Below are 12,521 nucleotides of genomic sequence, written 5' to 3'. Positions count from 1 at the left end.
CTTGCTTATCTCTCCAGGCTTGACCGCTAGAGGTGGTATGCCTCCCACCCTCCCTGCTACCCTGACATGAGAAGCTACCTCTTATTTCCTACAAGCTGCACTTTCTCTCTTACCTCCAAGGCTTTGCACTAGCTGTTCCCTATGCCTAAAAGGCTTTTCCCCACTACTCACTTCATCTTCTTCACCTGGAAAATGCTTAAACTTCAAGTCTCAAATTAAGCTAGTTTCTGTATCCTCGGTAGTAACTAGTACATAACAATCACTAAGAAATCCTCCAATATTCAATTGATTAATAACAATAATAATAATAAAATAGCTAGCACATGGTAAGTATACTCTGTCTCCATGGGATAATAATAGAAATATCAAACAATCCTTTTGGAGACTAGGAACTTGAGTTTGGTTGAAGAATAAGTGGATGGATGGATGGATGGATGGATGGATGGATGGATGGATGGATGGATGGATGGTTGGAATGGATGGATGGATGGACGGATGGATGAATTGAGGATGGGTGAGTGAGAGTAGGTGGATGGATGAGTGGCTTCACGAATAGATAGTTGGATGGACGGACTGACTTGCATGAACTTGGTCAAAAGGAATTTGGGAACCCAGTCTCAAGTTGGTGAGGAAGAAAAGAAATCTAACTGGTCAGAATGGGACTGTGGAGCTTGATATTAAAATAAGGTCAGAAATATCACTAACAAATGTAAAGTCTGCTTGCGGATGAGTAACCATTAGCACGAAACCCTCAGCAAATCTGAATCTGCTGTTCCAGGTGAACCTCTGAGGATGATGCCAGCCATTAATGCCTGTTGACTGACAGCCATGACTCAACTTGACAGAAGCCCATCGAGGTTAGGTCAAGATATAAAAAAGGTGACCTTTAGGCTTATGGAAACTGACAAAAACATCTCTGTGATTCCTGTGACAAGACAACAATGAAGACATAGATGGAAGAAGAGGGAGAAGTGTATGAACTGCTGTTAAAACAAGGTGGAAATTCCTCTCCTAGTGCCAGATCTTCAACATGCAATATCTGCACACGAAAACAAGTCTTAAACCAGCCTGCCTCCTCCTTGGGCCCTTCAGCACGCTCCCCCTGCAGTGGGCATTCTTGAATCCCAAAGTGCTCTGACAGGCGAGTCTACATCGCACTGCTCCTTCCTGAAAACTCGGGCTTCACATGAATCCCCCTGGCCACATCCTGCCTACCCTCGTCCCCACATAGCGGGTGTTTAGTGACTTGTCAAATCCGGGCCTTCCAGAATTTCCAGAGGGCTGAAGAATGCTCCCTACGGGACCAGACCGATGCTGGCTGCCTAGCCCAGGAAAAGCCCTGTTGGCGAGTTATTAAGGGTGTGGCTGGATTTCCTTTGGAGTCAACAATGAAGCAGCAGCGAGAGTCTGCTTTCTGTGAGGGCCTGCGCTAAAAGGGGATTTTTTTTTTTTTAAGTACAGACTTACTTTTCTTTCAAAGTTGAAAGGAGAGAGAAGGCAGAGCGAACACAGGAAAGCAGTGAGAAGGCTTCGGAAGTCCTTCAGCACTGACCAAGCCCTTCTATACAGTTTTCATTCTGATCACCATGAGATCCTTCTAAGGAGGCTCTCTCCTTTGGCTGCACAATAGAATCACCTGTAGAGTTTGTAAAACTCCTGATGCCCTGGTCAGACCCCAGGACAATTACTTATGAATCGCAGGCATGGAGTGGGTCCAGGCCCCAGTTAATTCCAATGTCATCTCAGGTAAGGACAAGGACTCTGGGTCTTATCCCCATCTTGCCAAGGTTTGGAGGCCTCCGGAGAATTGAAATCCATTGGCCTCAGGTCTCACAGCCTGCGGAGGTGAATTTCAAAACCAGGTCCTCCGTTCACTCTCAAACCCATCACTCCCTGGGTTCTTCCTGCTGTGGCTCTCATGGCCACATGAGAAAAATAGTAACTGACGTATATTGATCTCTTACTATGAGCAAATACTCTGGCAAGCACTTTATATGTGTTAACTCATTTCATCTCCCACGTAACACTCAGGTAGTTACTGCAATTATCTCTTTTAAAGATAAAGAAATCAAGGCACATAGAGTTCAGGCCCTTACCTTACGTCACATAGTAGGTGTGGCTGCCATTTCAAGGCTCTCCTTTGGCCAGCAGTAAGTGTCCATGTTCCCCAGGACTTTGTCCTGAGCTCTCTTCTTGTTCGCACTCCTGAGGGCTCATGTCCTCCCATGGCCATCCCCTCACTAACAATTCCCAAATCTTTGTCTTCTGCCCATATTTCTCTCCTAAGCTCTAACTCTTTATATTTAACCACCATTTGGATAGGTCCTATGAGGACCACAAAATCAACATGTTCAAAAATAAGTGTATCATGTTCCCCAAGTCCTTGTTCTTCATATGCCACCTCTCTCAAAGAGCTGGACCACCATCTACCTCTTTGTTCAAGCCAGAAATGACTGTCATCATTGACTCTATCAGTTCCTTCATCCCCCATAACCAACTGGTAGCTTTCCTCAGTTCACTCCTTCTTCTAAATCACTGCCCCAATCATGTCTTTATCACCTTCCCCCACACAGGAGTATTGTCCCAAACGGCCTCCCTGGCTTCAGTCTCTCCTCACCTACCCTGTGCCATAACTGATTTCTCTAAAACACAGTTCTGATCATGAAACTCCTACGATGGTCTCCAATGGCTTCCAAAGGACAACTATCCAAAACCTCTCATCTGGCTTTCAAGGCGTGTTAAACGTTCTTGGATATAAAGAGCTTGAATAAGAGGTTGATGCCACTCTTAGAAAGAGGGCCCTGGTGTAAGTGGGGACATTGCCAACTTCCTATCTGTACTAGAGTTCTGAAGACCGCCTTCTCTACGGAAGCAGCAGCTCCCACGAAACTCACACATTTTGAAGATGGAGCTTCCAGCTTCGTTTCACACCACCCCTCCTAGTCCCTCTGCTCACACCAGACAGACTCTTTGTTGCTCCTTGTTTGCATCACCCCCTTTCCTGTTACAGCACTGTGGTGCATGTTATCCCTTTAGCTCAGAAGGTCCTTCTTCTCTTCTACTTCTGAGACACTTACTCATGCTTCGAGATTCAGCCTGAATTCCTTCCTGTGGGATGTCTTCTCCAGCTCATGCAGGCAGACAGAGCTTCTCCCTCTGGATTCCAATAACTCTTGCTACCGCCCTGCACTGTGGCATTCAGCATACAGCTAGTCATTCACCTCCTACATTTCCCACTAGACTGACTGACTTTGGCATCCAGACCACAACCACTCCCTACCCTGGGCTAGGCACATAGTAGATGGTTGGTGCTCAGTAATGCCTGCTGAATGAATATTTGTAGATAATGGAAAAATTATTTTACTACAGAAAACCACTGTTGATCAACTAATGGGTTCTAGGGAACCTTTTACCCTAATTTTCAAAATATTTTCCAAATTTCCCTAACTAAATCGATTATTACTAGAGTGTGGCAAGTTCATGAAAATCCCATTGGAATCTGTAAGTTTGGGGCTGGAGCAGCCACACAAGTCTTCGTATACCATGTAACTGAAGGAAGAGGAAAGTGACTCATTGATGAGCTGGTTTACCTTTACTTATTGTCCCATAAGACCTTTAACTCATCCTTTTCTACTTCCCCTTGACTACGAAGAAGCTCAATTCTAAGTTTCGTGCATTATTGCCAGAGGTATTCTTACATCATGTATCTGGATAGGCTAACTTCCCCATTACGTTTTATGGCTTTTGATCTTTCTTATTTTGACAGTTCTATTTACATTGCCTTGAATTTCTTTTGGGGGGAAAAAAAAAGCAGAGCATAATTTAGTGATAGATAAAAGACACCAGTACCCAACACTTTTCTTAAATGTAATCACATTTGCCTTCTGAATTTAATAGAGGATTCAAAATTAATTGCTGATTTAGAGCTCCCGAAACTTGCTCTAAGAGCAGAATAAGTGCTTTACACATTAGAGGTATAATCTCCTACACTCTCTCATTCAGAACTTTACAGAGCTTAGCACAGTGCCAGACATATAGTAGAAATGCCATAAATCTGGTGAATAAATGAAGGCATGAACAAACTTCAGTCTCTAAGGGCATCAAAGAACCTCAGCTAATAAAAATTTTGACACAATAAAAATCTTTCAAAGATGACAATGGTGATTAATAGCTTCTGTGTATATTGCAGGCTTACCAGCACTGACTCTGTACAAAGCACTGTGCAAAACAGCATTTTAGTAATCAATGAAGCCTGTGTCATTATACCCATTCACTGACTAAGAAGCTGAGGCTCAGAGCAGCTAAGCACAGCTAGGAAGTGCTGGGTGTTGGACTCTGGTCTGTCTGATGCTACAGTCCACGTTCTTCATCACCGTGCTGTACTTCTTCGGGTTTTTGTTTGTTTGTTTGTTTGTTTGTTTTTAATTTTTGATACTACCTCTGTAACTCGATCATGTATTCAGGATGTAATATTTGTGCAAGAAAATTTAAGTATTAGTTTTTTTTCACCTTGTCGATTCCTTAGGCAGCTTCTTCCATCTGGAACTACAAAACAGGAGGAGGAATAATATAGAAGGGGGATTTATGATTTATGATCCTTATATATGTATATATGAATATATATGTTGCATAAAGCACTAAACTCATCATTCAATCATAAATTCCTCCTCCCTTCAAATGTACCAAGTGATTTTTCACATCTGTTATGTCCTTAAACTCTAAAAACCTAGAAGGTAGATTCTAACGTTTCTGACTTCCAGATGAGAAAATCCAGCCCAAGGTGATCCAACAATACAACCATCACCCGAGATGTTGCCTGGTTCCAGAGCGCATGTGCTATTCCTTTTTCACGACAAAATCGTGACCTCCTTACGCCCTCCTCCGGGGGCATTCAGAACTAATGAGATCGTGTCTTAACCATGAGAAATTAGTATTTACGCATATTCCAAACCAGTAATTATACACCTATTTCAGGTAGAAGTAGAGGGATTAGGTATACGGAGGCTGGGAATATTTTGAAATAGAGATGAACCGAAAGTAGTTAGGCCTTGCAAGCTGCTGATGAGGGCTGAACGCTGAGCCTAAGGGGAAATACGTAAGGAAAGGCCTACACCTAAATAGCAATTGTGTTTGGATTGAAGCAAAAGGACTGTTTTTTGTCTATACGATATTAACCTTTTAACTAAATTTCCAGTGAACTACAACCGTTTTTCAAAGCAGGTATAGCTGAGCCCACTCTCTCCTCTCATTCATATATCTGAACTTAAGCAGCCGAGTTTGGGATGGCACATGTATACAGACCCACTTCTATCCTTCGCGGGCACCTGGGCCTCTCTTTCAATACCTCAGATCCCTCCTGTCACCATCTTCCTCTTAATCATCACCCCAGGAAAACTTTTAAAAGAGCGAAAGGGAATCAAAAGAACTCACAGCCTCCTGTCGTGCTTCAGAAAGTCCACGGTGGGGATTTAGGCCATTCAAGTCCCTGGCCCTGTAGATTTTCTTGCAAGTTCACCAGCCTGCTTGCTGTTCTATGCCCTTAAGCTGTTCTCTTTGCCTTGAAAGTCTTTCTTTCCTCCTCAGCCTGTAATTTGCCTCTCAAAAGTCAGCTTAATTCACATGGGATCCCTCCCCCCAAACTAGAACCTTCTTCCCTTTGCTCTCACAGCACTTGGCTCCATTCTACTGAAATCACTGCTTCCCACCTTCCCCACCTCACTGATTATTTTTCAGGTCTGAGATTCACATCTTATTGTTCTTGCATCCCATGTGCCTGGCATGGGGCTTCGCACGTGGAGGGCAACGTCAGAAGTTCACAGAATAAATGAATGTGGTACACACCTCAATTCTTGCAAGCTTATACCTATCTGAAGCCCCTCCTTACCAGAATTAATGTTTGTAATGGGCACCTCAGTTTGCACAGGACTGCAAATTACATTATCTCCCCTGATGCTCAGAGCAGCCCTGGGGTCTGGGAATTATCATGATCATTCTCAGATGAGGAAACAGGCTCAGAGAGCAGCAGTGGCCCAAAGTCACACTGTGAGAAGTGGTAGGACTGTGATCCTGGCCTTCTGGTCCTTCCCTCACTATCACACTGCTGACCCTTGAGGGGCACTTTCAAGTCTACACTACGTGTGGTTTTTCACATGTTGCCATGCACATTACAATTTCCATTCTAGATAACATGTACAACTTGCCCTTGCTAGAACAGTCTCGCCCTCCAGCTGCTATTTCTAGTTTGCTGTCACCAACAGCCTCCATTCCTAGACTCCTCTCTTTTCATAAACCAGAACCATCTGAGCATCTGCTGTCCTTCCAACCAAACCCAAAGCAAGTCCTGGGGAGGGAAGAGCACAGATCTATCTGCTAGAGAAGGGAGATCCGAGTTCAAATGATTCCTTCCCACATACCCCGAGGCATATCACCCCCACTCCAGCCTCGAGCTGCCACCCAAAGGAAGTGGCTCATCCATGTGGCCCATGTGTTCTTGGAATTGCCTTTGCTGACATTAAAATTAATTTAATGCACTAGGGACTTTGGTATCCAGAAGAGCCCTGCTGGCAATTATTAAGCAAAGGAAGATTCCTTCTGTAATGAGAAGGGCTGGCCCCAGAGTAACTCATTTGTACCTGATGGGTTTGCGTAAGGAAGCACCCACCAGCTCCCACTTCCAAGATCAGAGTGTTTGGAAAGGTGATCTTTCTGGGCGCCCTGCTGTCTGGCATTGGGCCCTTCATGTCCTCACCCTGCTTCCTTTTCCTCCCAAAGCACATGTGTAGATGTGAGGTCCAAGCTTGTGAGGTGAAGAGGAGTCTTGGACCCTCAGCGCATTGCCACCTGGGAGAGTGGAAGGTGGAGGAACAAAGTCAAAGAGCTGGCAAAACTATGTGTTAGATGACAGAGGGGAAGAAAGCTGCGTCTAGATTTCATAATGGCTCTGCTTCTAGGATACTTTCATTTTTACTGTGGAGACAGGATTTGATGACTCTTACTTTTGGTTTCATCATTGAGGGCAGAGAGATTGTGTCCTTTACCCTGATTGGCCTTCACAGTTGTGTTTCTGCGGCTCAGTGGGATCTTACTGGACCTGAAACATTATTCACAAGGGTGCCCCCCATCTCTCTCAGCAGCCAATTCCAAACCTCTACCCCCTCCTCAAACTAATAGCTGGCCATTTCCCCCGCCCATATACCCAGGGGCACTGCACTGTTAGTCTCCCCCTGCAGTATCTTTAACCCCTTCCTCTCTGCCAGCTCTCCCCATCAACATTCAAAGGTGCTCACATCTCTCACAGAACAAAATAAATGACTGTGGAAACCCCTTCATCGCAGTTCCCCTCCAGCTATTGCCTTAGCTCTCGCTACACTTGGCTCAAATGTCTTTCTCCCAGGTTCCACAGAGCCCACAAGCGGGCATCAGGCTTACTCTGCTACTAAAACACCAAGGTCTCACCAAGGTCACCATGATCCTTTGTTGGCCAAACCCAGCTGTTAGTCCAAACACCCATCTCCCTCCCTGCTCACAGCCATTGCTCACTTCATCATCCTCCCTAACACTTCAGCTCCAACTCCCAAATGCTCCCAGAGGTTCCTGGCCTCAGCAGCTCCCCCCATCCCCCCGCCCCTGGCATGAACTGCAGACCTACCCATAGGACAGTACATATAGTAGGATCTTGGAGGGTCCCAGATACAGTGCTGTAATCGAAAGTTAAGCAGTTCTAAGCTAACGTGTCCTGGAATATCCATCTCCACTTACCCTAACAGCCCAGACCCTATCAGCCTCTGCAGTTCCAGTTTCTTCCAAGATTCCAGCAATGACCTGGTCCCTTTTAGACTAATGCAATCCTTCTTTAGATATGTTAAAATTCTGGATACCCTTGCTCTGGTCAGTTGTTCTATCTCCTTTTGATTTGCATATCTCTGGTCCCTTCCTACTTTGCTAGTTTATAGCTCATCCCTTAGAAGGCAACCTCATTTATATGCAGCTAAGACACTGACATGCTATTGCTCTTGATGTCACCAATAGGGATCCTGTGACTGGCATGAGGTCAACTACCTTTCCATCTACTAATTTTTTGTTCCTTCCTCACCCCTGCCCCAGCATGCTCCTCCAGTTCTTCTTAGAGGCCTCCCATCTTGCAAGCCATCAGCCCCATCACAGTTCAGGCAGAACAAATGGGTCCCCCACTGGGTTCCCTCCCTGGACTATAAACTTACCATACTCTAGTATTGATTATTCTTGACATTCTATTAGGGCCATTTAAGGCTTATTGTCACATTTATTTTCATTTTAAAACAGAGTGTTAAAAAGGTAATCTATAACTGCATGATACCTACATAAACATGGGGAGCCATTATGTCAATAACTTGGTAAATGTTTCACTCACTGGTTTCCAGCTGCCATGGGGAGAGATCCTACCATTCGCCAGATGCTCAGATGCTGCCTGGAGAACAGATCTACAAAGTGCATTCTCCTGGGAAGGGGTGAGGAGTGGGGGAGGGGGGAGACTGGTAAATAAACCATTCCAGGGCTGCTGAATATTTCAGATTTATTTTTTAGAAAATAAAAAAAGAAAGGCTTAATGTAGTGGAAAAAGCATGGTAAACTCAGATTCATCTTGACAAACTGGACGATAGTCCTGACAATACCACTTACTAGCTATGTGAAAACTCTGGGACTCAGTTTCCTCTGTACGATGGGTACAAATAACAGCAAGCCTGCCTGCCTACCTCACTGGGAATTATTGGGGTAGGAGGTGTGAAAGCCCTTGTAAACCATAAACTAAATGGGCATCAAAGTTGTTTTTGCCTGTAGCGTTGATGTTTTGTGCTAAAAAGAAAAACTGGGACAGAGAATCAAGCACCTTCGCTTTGACCCAGCAGGATCACTTTGGACACAAGATGCCTCCATGACTTCACAGGATTCCTTGGGAGTTAGTGATATAGGAAATGGCAAAGAGCTTCCAGAAGTCAAACGTCTGGGCCAAGCGTTGAGGCAACTCAACAGCATTAACCTTTTATACAGCAGCAAATTGAGAACATCTATCCCCCCACCTCCTCTCCCATGGTACTATGGCACCAGAAGGTCCATGAGCTTCAGTATCTACCCAGAGCAGGAGCCAGTGACCACCCCCACCCATCCTCATCTTCCTAGTCTGGCCACAGAAGACTCCTGCAGTGTAGATGACCTTGGTCTGGTCAGTTAGGTTCCCTGTCCTCTCTTTTCATCTGTCAACTGGGCATGCTGAGAGCATCCTTACCACACGGTTACTGTGTGAGTATCAAGTGAGGTCATGTATTTGATAAACATTTAACTGTTTACCAAGCTGTACGCATGTTAACAATCAGCATTATTTACAGTAAGTGTGTGAGATAAATTGAGGAAAGCCCAATGACGATCCCTTTCTCAGCCCAACTAGGCAGAAACAGAAATTCCTTTTAAAAGAACCTGGTTTGGTGAAGTTTCCTTGTAATTGATGGAGCAGTAGGGGGTGGGGTGAGGGATTCTAGATCAGAGTCAAGAGTACAGTAGTTCTGGGATTTTAGATTTGAATCCTGACTAGTGGTGACAATTTGCATAATCTTAAGCAATTTATTTAATCTTTCTGAGCCTCCCTTTTTTCTTCTGTAAAATGAGAATAATAATAGCACTTACCTCACAGGGTTGTTATGTTGATTATTCGAGATAATGCACTTAAAACAATTTGCACAATGCCTGGCTGCATTGGTTAACAAAGTGAGTTTCAGTGAGTAGGTGGGCTGGACAAAGGAAGACAGAGGGAGTGGAACGGAGTGGAACATATGAACTGGTAAACCATTTATGTTTTGCTCCATACCATGGTCATTCTCACCCAATGAAATACATAAAAAGTGTGCTATTGGCAAGAACTGGACCATCACATGGAAGATGAGGACTGTCTTGCTAGTTATGGTGGAGGTGGGGAAGTGATTGCTTTTCCTTTCTTTTTCTCCTGTATTAATGTTGTTTGCACAAAGGACAGTTTTATCACATATATATATATATATATATATATATATATATATATATATATATATATGAGATAAACTAATATATATGTATATATATATATATTAGTTTAAAAAGAAAAAACAAGCCTTGCCTTGAGAGTAGTAGCCATTAGCGCCAGAAGTCTTAGGTGGTGACAGAAATCTTCAGCTTGCTGAGAGAAAGATCAGAAAAATGTTAAAGAGATACATTATATTTGGAATGAAATCCATGCTCCTTCCTATGGCCTAAGATGTCCTTGAATGTAGAAGGTATTCATGGCAGGACTCAGCTCTCACCTTTCTTTTGCTAGTCGCTTCTCCTCTGGCCTTGCAGGCTACCCATCATTCTGACTCGCTTCCCCTCACCTCCAAGGCTGCTTTCACCTGGGTCAGATACTTGCATGCTTGTAATTCAGAGCTCTGAGGAATATTATCTCCTTCCAAAGACCAATCATTTAATCTCATTATCCTTCTTTTCTTCATAACTGAGCATACACTATCGAACATCTTATTTGCTTATATGTTTATTACAGTGCCTTTTCTCTCTAGAATATAAACATCAGATCAAGGACCTTATCTGTCTTACTCAGCCACTAGATCTCCAGCAATGGAACTCTGACAAGGCACTCAGTAAGTATTTGATAAAGGAACAAATGAATACATGCCAATTGCTAAAAATGAGGGGATGAGCAGGAGGTGAATCAGCAGTACCACACCTTCTAGCTGACAGATATGCACACATTCCTGGGCAGAATTTCAGGCATTTTAGCCAAAGAGTGGATAGCAGCCGAGGCCAAGGTTTAGGTAGCAATTGGCACAAGAGGCTCCTATCATCACAGAAACCTGTAAATTTGGCTTCAGCAACATCAGCCTTGTCTATCTTTAAGCAGAAACCTTCTGGTTAAATTCAGCCACTTAGACTGGTGCCCTGGCTTTCGTGCAGCTGAGAATGTAAGGCCAAAAGTCCATGTCCTTCCCTGTGTGAAAAAAAGAAAAAAAAAAAGACAAAAATCTCACTCAAGGGAAACGAATTCTTGGGAAGTAGCAACACAACTCACTTTGATGCAATCCACATTTTCTGAGCCAAGTCCTGTAGCAGGATGAGCAAGATGCAAAGCATATACCTCTCTGGGTAGATATGACTAGAATAACTAATAAAGCAGAATAAAGAAAGAGTATTGAGCACTCAGTTCCCAGGGAGCACAAAGTAGGGATTCAGAAGCTACGTCTACAGTGAAGGCCCTGCATTCCATTCCTGTAGAGGTGAAAATGCTGCCTGGAGAGAAATCCACAACAAAAATAACCCTTGATGGAATCTCACCAGCCTTTCCTGATATCACTGCCCCTTAAGGTCTGACATCTTTTTTCTAGCTCTGCCAACAATGGTGGGCCTGGGGGCAGATTGACAATTTGCTTCTGGCAGAAGGGAGGACAAGATCTCAAACCACTCAATTCCTTGAGAAGAATGTTTAGTTCTTCTGGCCACGGCATGGGCAGTTTCTAGAGGCTGCCTGGAAGGAGGTGAGGCATCTGCCTACACTTGGCAGGTGAAGGCTGGGCTCTGAGCTCCAGAAGGTATTCTAATGTCTCCTTTTAACAATGGGCTTGCTCCTGAAAGGTTCTAAAAGACTTTGTTGACCCTTTTATAACAACAACAACAATAATAATAATAAAAGACCCTTCCAGACTGTCAGGAGTGATGCTGTTGACACACCTGAGGGGCACCTCAAGAGGTTTGTGGAAATAGCCAGAGCTTTGGGGTCCACGCATCTGGCTTCAGCCCTGTGCCACCTACCACTTGCCTTAAGCTACTCCCTTTCCAACACTCTGTGCCTCGGTTTCCTCATCTGCAATCTCACAGAATGAACGAGAGCAGTGTTTTTCAAACTGCCAGTTTGGATCTATTTATAGGTAATAAAATCAATACAGTGTGTTGCAACCAACATTTTTTTAAAAGTGAGATAGAAAAGTTTAGCGTATAAAATATCTGAGTGCATTACAGTTAATAGATAAGTATTGTCTTGTGAAACTTTAATTTCATCTATAAACACATATGTACTGAAATCGATATCAGTATTTCTCACTCTGGGTTACTGCTTTTATTAAAAGTTCAAAACAGACTATGTTGAGCTTTCAAGGCTTGTTGTAGCAGAGACAGACCAGTCAATAGGTCCATACTGCTTCTTGCCTAATTGCCAAGTTCCCATTATTTGCCTGAGGACTGAATCCAGCTGCAAGTGAACATACGATTATATATGTACATATCCAAAAAGAATATACTGAAAGTGAGAGAATGCACCCAGATGCTAGCACCATGACACCGTCCCCCCTCAAATGACTTGACTTTCCTGACTTCTAACTGTCCATGAGCTTTGCTTGTTTTTTGAACTTGGTATAAATGGAATCCCAGTATGAACTCTGTGGACATGATGACCTAGAAAAGGAGATGCTCAAAGCTGCATTTATTGTCCAGCATGACATCAACCAGAAAGCACTGCGAAAATAATAATA

The sequence above is a fragment of the Pteropus medius genome, unplaced genomic scaffold, assembly GCF_902729225.1.
Source record: "Pteropus medius unplaced genomic scaffold, Ma_sr-lr_union100, whole genome shotgun sequence".
Taxonomy (NCBI): domain Eukaryota; kingdom Metazoa; phylum Chordata; class Mammalia; order Chiroptera; family Pteropodidae; genus Pteropus; species Pteropus medius.
The sequence above is the reverse complement of the archived record's forward strand: the minus strand, read 5'-3'. Positions refer to the sequence as shown.